General features: G+C 39.9%; 1 long non-coding RNA gene across 1 annotated transcript; it reads left to right on the top strand.

The window, feature by feature from the left end:
* Positions 24–10,134, top strand: LOC110393632. The gene is made up of 2 exons (XR_002435066.1): positions 24–320; positions 2,235–10,134. It is a non-coding gene; the product is annotated as an uncharacterized LOC110393632 (long non-coding RNA).

The following is a 10,378-nucleotide window of genomic DNA, read 5'->3' on the forward strand; positions in this document are numbered from 1 at the left end:
CCCGCCCTCTCCCACCCGCCTCCCCGCCCGGCCCCCCGGCGCCGCCCGGCCCCCGCCGGTTACTATGGCGCCCCTTCCGCGCAGGCCCGGCCCGGTTAGGCCCGGCGGCCGAGGGGTGCGGTCCTGCAGGATGGCAGCCTGGGGTCGAGCACGGGGTGCGCCGGTGGGCGCAGGCAGGTCACCCGCGCCGCCTCTGTGAGAGCGCCCGGCACAGCTCCACAGCTCCTGGCCCCCTTGAGCCCTCCCCACGGCCGTTTTGCACACGTTGGGTCAGCCCTGTGGGACACGGGTCCACCATCAGTTTGGGCCTAACAGGTTAGGTGAGCCCTTCACTTCCTGTCCCATCCAGACTTTGTGGCGTCAGAAATCCACGTGGGCACCTGAGAAAGCAGGAAGCAAGTGAAAAGTGAAAAGAACCACCCATGACATGCCTCCTGAGCAGGGGTCTGAGCTGTGACTGCAGTGCTTGGCCCTGGCTGAGTAGTGGGTAGTGTTGACACAGGGTACATCCTTTCTCACAAAACTCTGGAGCAGGGAAGCTCGAGGAGGTGGACAAATGTGGGAGAAAGGAAGAACTAAATGGAGTAGTGAAAAAGGAGCAAACTAGCTGCAAACAGACGTGTTGCTAACAAAGGGAAGTTGGGGATCCGCTGGTAGGAGGGAGAGGGACTAACTAGCAAAACGAGGTTTAGCAGACAGCAGTGACAGAAACAGTGACTTCGAGGCACCATGAGCAGTCCCACTGGGTTTCCTGCAGAGTCCCTGGTCGTTTTAATCATGACAGAAGCGATGAAAGAAAAAGTATATATGGGAAGGGCACTATAGTCAGCTTGAATAATTCCATACAGACAAATTGTATCATGAAATAAAAGGAATGCCTTTCTTCTTTAGATTAAAACAAATTGGTGAGTGGCACACAAACAGGCACAATTAGCAATAGATCACATTAGCAAGAATGTTTACATTTATCAAGTACTCATGAACATTTCCATCTCAAAAAAAAGTTGAAATCTAAAGAACTTTGAAGATGTGTAAAGCATATTTTCAAAAGAAAGTGTCTTGTAATCACTACAAATAAACAAAACAAGTATTTCAAGGGGAAAAATTGTTATTAAGTGGGAGCAAATCACAAATTTCAGGGTGAAGAAATCACTGTTTGTGTGAGGGTCTATAATCAGTAGCTCAGATATTTTGATACTGTAAAGAGATTGTGTTAAGTCGTGGTTTTTCTCCATTCCCAAAAACCTACTTTCTGTAAAGCTTAATTATCTGGAAAAAATATACAAGTAATGTAAAGAAAACTAAAGAAAATTGCTTTGAATGAAAATGCTTTTCTCAGGATGATTTAACCAAAAATATCTTAGAAGATTCTTAGTTGTCAGTTGAACACAAAGTACATGGTGACAATAAATATTTTCCATAAACATGCAATTACAAAAAATAACATTTTTTTAAAAGCTGTCAAAATTCCTCATGGCCTTGGAGAAGAGCTTGAAAACATGACCCAGAAAAAGCTCCAAAGGAAAAGAAATTAACATAATTAAAAAAAAAAAAAAACCTTATGATTTTTTCAGAGTCTGACTCATTATTTTGCATGTTTGGGATCAGACATTTTGAAAGTTAAAAAATCCTAAAAAAGAATTTCCTTTGCAAGAAATGTACTTGACGCTTGGCAGATATATCACTACTGCAAGTGGCTGATATGTGGACCATAATTTGACAAAGTGAATGGGAGACAGATTGCAGCTCTGTATTGAAAAGCTGCTGTTGAGAAACTTGTTATTCATGGGCCATGGATTATTTTTCAGCCTGTTGTAGGGAAAGATGATAGAGATACTGTTTCTAGAAAAGTTGGTCTGGGTGACTGGTGCATACTAATGCAAAGCTGGAGATGTCAATACCAGAGTGACGAGTACATATGATGGCAGAAAATACAGATTTGGCTTTGTATTTATATGAAATATTACTGATGATTCCCTTAAGAAACACTTCAAGTTCTGAGGAGTCTGTAGGAGTTTACAACTATACCATTTGCTTTGCACGGTACTTCAAGTTATTTTCAGTACTTAATGATGCAGGCCTTGAGAGGTTATAAAATTTTTGCTGCTACTTACAGAGATGATTTAATCATTGAGATGGTAAAAACAGCTGATATTTGTGGCAGTTGTATGTACGGTTTGTAAAAACTAATCAGCTATGTATATTAATCACTTAAATGTTTCTTTGTTTTGTAGGGGAAGTATTCGCTGGGATTTTCAGGATAGTGCATTTTTGCAGGCTGGACTGAAACTGCTAATTCTATTGTATGTTTTTATTCCTCTATGGACTGCAAGGTCCTTTCCAGGAGAATTCAGTGGCACACCAAACGCTTCAGCTCATCTAGGTGCATTTTCTGGAAAAAAAGTTGCAACAGACTAAAGAACGTGAATCAGTTTTTAGAAGCTCAAAAGGAAAGAACAGTTGTTCAGAAGAGCACTGAGCTTTTAAAACCATTCAACATTCAAGTGAATGTCTCCAAAATAGTCTTGAAAGAGGTTTCTCACCATTGTATGGGAAGAATGTTATTGCTTTTCTTACATAAATAGGAACAAGCACCTTAAGAAACATGATCTGTATCTGTTGATGCTAAAAAAGTTGTTATTCCTTTAAATGCTGTCTCCCAGAGTGAGACTACATAGTATGAATATTCTCTATACAATTGAGAACTCATATGGAATTTGTGCCAAAGACCATTATGGATACAAAAAGCTTACAGAGCAGACTGGACAAAAGTTTCAAATGGATCTAGGGACCAGCCTAGAGAATGGGGGAAGTATTGTTACATTGCCCTCAGCCTAGAGCTGTTAGAGAAGTGCTCGCCAGGTAAGGACGTTGTTCTGAACCAGCCCATCCATTCACATGTTCTCAGGGAGGCACTGCAGTGGTTGGGCTGCTAGAATTAAAAGGAGCTAGAAAGTTTGGCCAAGGTGATAGGTTATCTTGTCTGCCTTAACGTCTCACCTAGCTGCTCAGTCTGGTATATTATAATGGGCCCATCAGTAGTCATAAAACATGCTGTCAGCCAAAAAGAGGTAAAAGTGCCTTTAAAAGAGAATCTAGACCAACATCTTTCTTTTAATCTTACACATCTATACCCGGTTTTATTTGGGATTTCCTGGCAAGATATCTGACCATCTATTATAAAGATAAGATTTCTTGATTTTCCTAGGAAGAAGCAGATGTGAGACTGTGATGATAGCATATTATTTATTATACATAGACACCACAAGACTTTTCATGAGGTTGGCTCATCTTTAAAGAAAAGCTTTCACCTACATTTTTAAGAGGCTAAATTGGAAAATACGTGCTTGCTTTTTTTTTTTTGTGGGCTGTACTTCAGGAGCCAAGAGATCCAGATAAGCTAAAAGGGGAGCCATGAGATTTTGCTGAGAAGGTCTCTCCTGCTGAAATTTTTGCTTTGCGTTCTGATGTACAGGACTATTTACTTTTCAGAACAAAGCTCAGTGCTCACCAATTTCCAGAGAGTAGTTAATTAAATAATAATAGGATGAGAGTCTATCCCTTTTGTTGATGTCCCGTTTCATGTCTTTAAACCGAGTATGACACTTGGATCTGGGATGATGCAGAAGATAATGATATTAAGATTACAGTATATTTAAAACAAAGTAATTAATCTGTCCTTTTCATCAGCATGAACTCAAATCCTTTAAGAATTTGATTCATGTTAAGTGTTGTTGACATTCTGGGTGTGCCCTCATAAATGAGCATAAATCAGTGTGTTTAAACAGAAACATCTACAATATGGTATCAAAGCTTTATAGCGGTGGTATATGTTTCAGAGTATTTAAACAGTTTGCAATGCTACCTAATAGTCTGTCAAATCAAGTGTTGTCAGACAGGTAATGAAAGAGGCAGCTATTTTATTATTTTAGCCACTGCTCCTGTCTTGTTTAATTCATTTGTGATGAAAATGGCCAGCTCTGTATTGTCACACTTGCATGGAAATAAATTGTTCTCGTCTCTCTAAAGATCACTTCTAAATAGTTAAGGAAAGAAAGTCCCTGACTTCCCTTTGTTACAAAGCAAAGAGAAAGTCTGAGTATTGTGATGTCTTCTCATTTCAAACAAATGGTACATAGCCAATTTAACAGATAGAGGTATGGATATGTGGGCTGAACCTGATCTGTGTTTTGCATCTTACCAAAGGTTCGTAGTACACTCATCTGCCATTGCCTGCAGTAGGAATTAAACACACAGCCTCTCACAGAATCGAGATCTTAATTAAGTATGCAAGAAATATAAAAATGTAAAATTCACCTTGCATATTTGCAGCTTCGATCCATTCCCATATGCTTCAAAGACACTACCAGATGGTTCAAGTTACCAAATTTAATGTGGCCTTGCAGACATACAAACAGTGGGCCAAACTTGAAAGAGAACATTTCACTGGGCCTTAAAATGAAATTAATTCTCATGGTGAGAGAAACAGATGAAAACATGAAGTTCTCCGTCCCCTCTTCCTGTATTTCCTATCTTATCAAGTGATTTTATACAAGGTACATTGTCCACATGGTATGCAGAAAGGATCAAAAATACATCACAGTATGGTGTATGCTAGTTCTCAAGTGTTAAGGTTGCCAATTTTCTGCTCTTCCACTTATCTTGTGAAATCAATTATGAAACATCTAGAAGGATAAGAGATCAGGAATTTCTGGTTTCGTGCTATTTTTATCTGAAGTATACTGGAGGACTGTATTGGGGTTTCAGAAGCTGAATTTTTTTGAAGGAAAATAGTGTTTTCAACAACATATTTTGTAAATTAAAGGATATCTAAAGGCATTTTGTTTTATTTCCTCCAAAATCAAGGATCCATAGAAGCTATGTAGATGTTATTTGTGAAATACATCATATAGATTACAGATGTCTAGAGAACAGATATATATAAATGTTTGATACCATTATAAGTATGTGTCTGTATTTGCAAATATTTAAAATATTTGCATATTATCAGCTGAATGGTCAGGAGAAAGAAAAGACAGAGGGCTGCTCACCAGCAGAGACAGGTGACAATGTGAGGACTTGTCTGTATCACCAGGTTTTCCACAGCACCGAAAAGAGAATTCTCATTGGCCAAGACAGAATGCAAGTAGATGATTAATCAGTTTTCAATTCAGATCAATTATTTTTCTTTTTGATAAATCTCCCAAATAGAGCTGAGATTCCACTGCTTGAGCTCTCCTGGAATGAAGAGATCTCCACAGACTTACTGAAAAACTTGCTTTCTCATCCAATTCAGATGTCATTTGCTTGAGAGTGGATTTCTTCCCCCTTTGTATTTACAAGATTTCTGTGAAGCAACACTTAGGATGTTTTGTAAAGCTCCAAGCAGGGAGGTCTTGCAACAGAAGATTCCCGCCCCATTATGTAAAAAAGTAGGCAACACACCTTCTCTTATGTGCTTTTAAATAATACTTCAGGCACAGAATTATAGGTGCTAATAGAAACATAAAGATCCAGGCTCTGTTGTCTCTGAGAACATACAAATACAGCAATGAGTTCACAAACTAAAACATTATTTTTAGGGCTAGAAGCTTATCTTTTTTGGTTGGTTGGCTGGTTTTGGTCGTTTAATTTTTGAACAAAATGGCTTGTTTGAATCTAACCTAGTGCCTTAGAGACTTTGGCTACCATCAGAAAAGTACCACACAAGGGGGCACAGTTGGCATTTGAAGTGCAGAAGGTCAGGACTGAGACATAGTAAAACTATGTTGGGAGGTTCCATTAGGGCTTCCTGTTGTAGCAAATAAATCCAGTCCCCTTCACATTTAATAGGTTGATGCAGATACATCATCCACGTGTCATCTGCCATCAGTTTTTAAGGTGTGTGATAAACTGTGAGACTACTGGGTACAGAACAAAATTCCTTTCTTTGCTGAGATTTCAGCATTTTCCTGCTGGATCTCCAGGAACTTCAGACCACCTTTCTTCTGCTACATGGTTCTTTTCTCAATGAAGCTGTCACCCTCAAATCTAATAAAAACCTATCATCCTTTTCTGGGCTTTTTAGTTTGACAGTTTCATGTCAGAGCTTTGTTCCACAATAAAAATAAAAAATCTCTAAGTGTTAAAGGAGTCCTTGGAAAACTGTAAGTGATAGAGTCAGCATTTACAGAACATATCACAACAGGTCTGACTGACCTTGGCAGCAACAGGAGATCACCATTTCTCATGGATGAGCTATTCCTAAATGTCTGTCTTTTACGCTGTATAAGGCAGAAATACCCTTCTGGATCAAGGCTACTACTTTCTGTTTCTCTTTATCAGAAATTACAGGGACATGTTCTGTTTAAGGAAAATCTTCCTGAAATCCTGTATTTTGTTCTGTGACACCTTAAGATAATGATATGCTGCAGATGTTATTTTAAAGTCTCATGCTATTTTGCTGTTGACTTGTTTGAGGATTTTGTATGTTTTCTTTTTATCACAGTCACGCTTCAAAGATTAATGTTTGTGGATGTTCTCAAAATCATCTGCCTTTATGCTGGTTATCAGAGCATAATCAACACTGTTTTCTTATTGGAATGTCCCTTGTTCTGTTTTTAGAAGTTTCCAGGTGTACCAGTTGCAGAGGCTGAATAGTCAGTCTTGATTGTTCATCTTTGAAAACAGCTGCTTTGGTAGCACTATCTGACCATGCAAATGTTGGTCTCCCTCCTGTTTGTTAGCTCCCTTTAAGTACTGGAAGGCCACAATGAGGTTTCCCTGCAGCCTTCTCTTCTCCAGACTGAACAAGCTCAGCTCCCTGTCTTCATAGGACAGATGCTCCAGCCCTTTGATTATCTTTACGGCCCTCCTCTGGAATTGCTCCAACAACTCTCCATCCTTCTTATACTGGAGACCCCAGGCCTGAGTGCAGTACTCTGGATGGATCCTCATGGGGGCAGAGCAGAGGGGGACAACCACTTCCCTGCTGGCCACCCATCTTTTGATACAGTCCAGGGTGCTGTTGGCCTTCTGGGCTGCAAGAGCACGCTTCTGGCTCATGTCCAGCTTTTCATCCGCCAAGACCCAAGTCTTTCTCTGCAGGGAAGCCCCACGCCACACTGGAAATGGCTGTGTTTCTGACCGTTTGTTGAATGCTTATAGTTTTATAAGAGACTCCCGGAGTCAGTTGCCTTACTGCATATTGCCCTGGAAATAATTAAGTAGAAACCAAGGATAGCTGAAAATAGAGAAGAACAAGGAGAAACTCAGTCTAGTTCGTAGCTGTAGAACACACAAAAAAATACCCACCCTCCTAAGATACCCTTCCCCTTTCCCATAGTGGAATTTTCCTGATTTGGAATTACCTTGAGACAACACAAATTGCCCAAGAGGTCAGCAGGCCCAGTCTGTTTTAGTGGAGGGTAGGAGGTGGTTTCAAAGCTGAGAGCTCCTTGACATGATTGGTTTCCAAGTGTCTCACTTTCTTTTTAATAAAGTGTCACGCTACACTGCTCACTGTCGTATTCTGGAAAAACAGTCCGTGGAAGAAGGTCCAGTGTTTTGTGGCATGAAATCATAGTTCAGTGTCATCTCCAAGGTTCCTTTTTAGTTTGCTGGAGAAACATGTAATGAGTATTTACATATGTGTAACTAGCACTGCAGCAGGGAGAGAGAGCTGAAGCATGTGTTTACATTTGGTGAGAGCCACGTATGTCCTACATCTGCTTGCCTGTCTCTCATTAGCATGGGATATGTCAATTATGTGTAAAAAAAAAGAAGCCAGTTGTCAATGCCAACAATTTTATACTTTTGGTTTATTTTTCTCATTTTTCTGTTTCTGTAAGCTTAAAAAAAAATGAGATTATATTAAAAAAATCAGTCCAGGGAAGAGGAAGATGCAAACTGAGAACCTTAAAGTAAGAAGTGCCTTTAAGAAGAAATGTACTATAAGGAAGGGGTTTAAGGAATCTGAGCACAGCTCATTTGTGGCACGAGTACAATGCCAAGTGACACTGAGGGAAGGGTGGGGAGAGACAATATTTCTGAATTTCCATGTCTGTGTGGATTTAAGTCAGACCCTTAACCTTATTTGAATATAGCATTTTTGTCATTTAATATATTTCATACAGAATATATAAAGAAGATTTAATAACTGTCTCTTAGCTGTGGTTTATCTCTACCTCAGAGAAAGCCAAAATGAGTTTCTGTGAAATGGCTGAAAGAGCATACATGGTAAGTCTTCTATCACATTATTTCCAGTCTTGCTGATTTGTAAAAGATCTTTCAGAAAGATTCTGTCTTTCAGTGTAAAATGTTAAAGTTTGATTCTATGCCCAAAGTTTATAAAAGGAACTGCAAATAACCAGTGAAAGTCTAGCTTGCCATCTTCTGCTTTTTAAAACTCCTGAGACTGCTTGCAATCACATGGAATTTGCACTAGTGTTTAACTCAAGGTTTTCCCTTAAAAAAAAATAAAAAAATTCTAGCATCTTTCTGGTTATAACAGCAGTTAAATATCTTGAAAATAACTAATCAGATCCCCAGGCTTCCATGTGCCTTTATGTTTTTCCCTTTAAGATGTGCGTCACAGATAAGGACTAACTGTGCACACAGTCTTAGGGCACTAAGGACACAAAATGAACAACACTTATGTAATTAGTCAGCACACCCAAGTGTTCCTGGATAAGATCTTCTGAAGTATCATAGCAGAAATATAAATTGAATGCTTCTTTTTCTGTATTAAAAACTTAAATATTCATGTAGTGTTTCACATTCTCTGGGTAGCTTTGCATCAGACTGAGTTGTTCTTGGTGAGTGGGATTGCACAGGGCTGGTTGGCTGTTTTTCTCCTGCCCTAGAAGCAGGCTGGCCCACTGGAACAATTTAAAGCAACAAAAATTCCTATTTCAGGCTTTGTAAGACATCCCTTTGCTTTGACTGTGCTGCAGAGGTTATTCAAATTTTAATGCAAGTGGTTTCCTAATACTTGAGTTGACTGGCCATCAGAAGGTATAGCTGCCTGTTTTAATGCAATTAATATCACTATTAATGTGATCAATACTGCTGACTGTATCTCCCAGTGGCTCTTCCCAAAGTGCTGTCCATACACATCCAGAAAGGTCAGACAAATTCTCCCTTAACCTCGTGGGAAGAAATCTGTGGAGGTGCATGCTTTATCACAAACAAATAAAGGGATATACTGTCATAAATACTGGCATTGCTTGTAAATTAGGAGTTACTGTGGACACAGCATTCAGGTGTAGGTGTATTAGTGCTAGTTCTGCTGTGGAAACAAACTATGCCATCTGGCATTTCTGATTCAGAAGAATCTCTGTATTTGTCTTTCTTGAACACTCAAAATCAGGTGTCCACGTCTGTTTTTTTCTTTCATACAATTTGGTTCATTTGGCACATTTTGTGCCTAGCATAAGAAAGGTGTGTCTTTGCAGTCAGCTTCAGCAAATTGAAATCTGTGCTGAAAGCTGCTGGAAATGGTGGCGCTGCTCTGCTTCCCTCGCTCCTGCAGCTGCCTCCTCCTGTGGCCTCCCTAGGGAAGATGAGGTTGCTCGTGGCTGCATGGCTGTAAGGGAACAGGCTAAAAATTAGTGCATGGCTTAGATCTCAGGTGGATCAGGGCTGGTTTTTTTTTGATCCAGATAGCTGGTTGCATGAGAACTGGTGATGAAATAAGAGGAGAGGGGAGAACCTAGGTTTGAATTGAGGAAGGAAAGAAAGGTGAAGAGAGTGGGCTGATGCAGTCCATACTTAGGTTTGCTTAATGAAACTGTGCATAGGAGTCCTCTTGCTAAACCAAGAAGTGAACTGTGTTTTTCATGTTACAGAAAACCAAACACCAGAAAATTCCTTGTTTAAGATTTACTTATTTACTTTCTGAGTGATATATTGAGGATTTGAAGCAGGGCCATCATACAGGAAAAATAAACAAGAGTGGGTATTGAGTGGAAGTAATGGTAATAGCTAGACAGTCCACACAGATGGAGGCAGTACTCACTCAGTGGTCACTGTCTTTCCATGAAACATTATTTGAGGGGCAAATGTTGAAAATATACTTACACTAAAAATGATCAAAAATGTCTAGAAGTCTGACTGGGATGAAAGCTTGTAGAAATAAATTTCTCATTTTCCTTTTTTTGACTCCTTCCATTACTCTTCCTGCAATTCCTACCTACGCAGTAGGGCCCATGAAACCTGTGGTGCTGGAGATGGAGGGATTCCATGGAGTTATGTCAGCATGTGAGTTGGGAAGGGAGCAGGGGGACTGTGAGGGGAAGGGGGGGGGAATGGAGGAACAGATGGAGCCTAGATTATGCTGCAGCTGAGATTGAAATAAAATTTCACCTTAAAATGGGGTGGCTGCTGCTTCTATGAAACT

The sequence above is a fragment of the Numida meleagris genome, chromosome 2 (genome assembly GCF_002078875.1).
Source record: "Numida meleagris isolate 19003 breed g44 Domestic line chromosome 2, NumMel1.0, whole genome shotgun sequence".
Taxonomy (NCBI): domain Eukaryota; kingdom Metazoa; phylum Chordata; class Aves; order Galliformes; family Numididae; genus Numida; species Numida meleagris.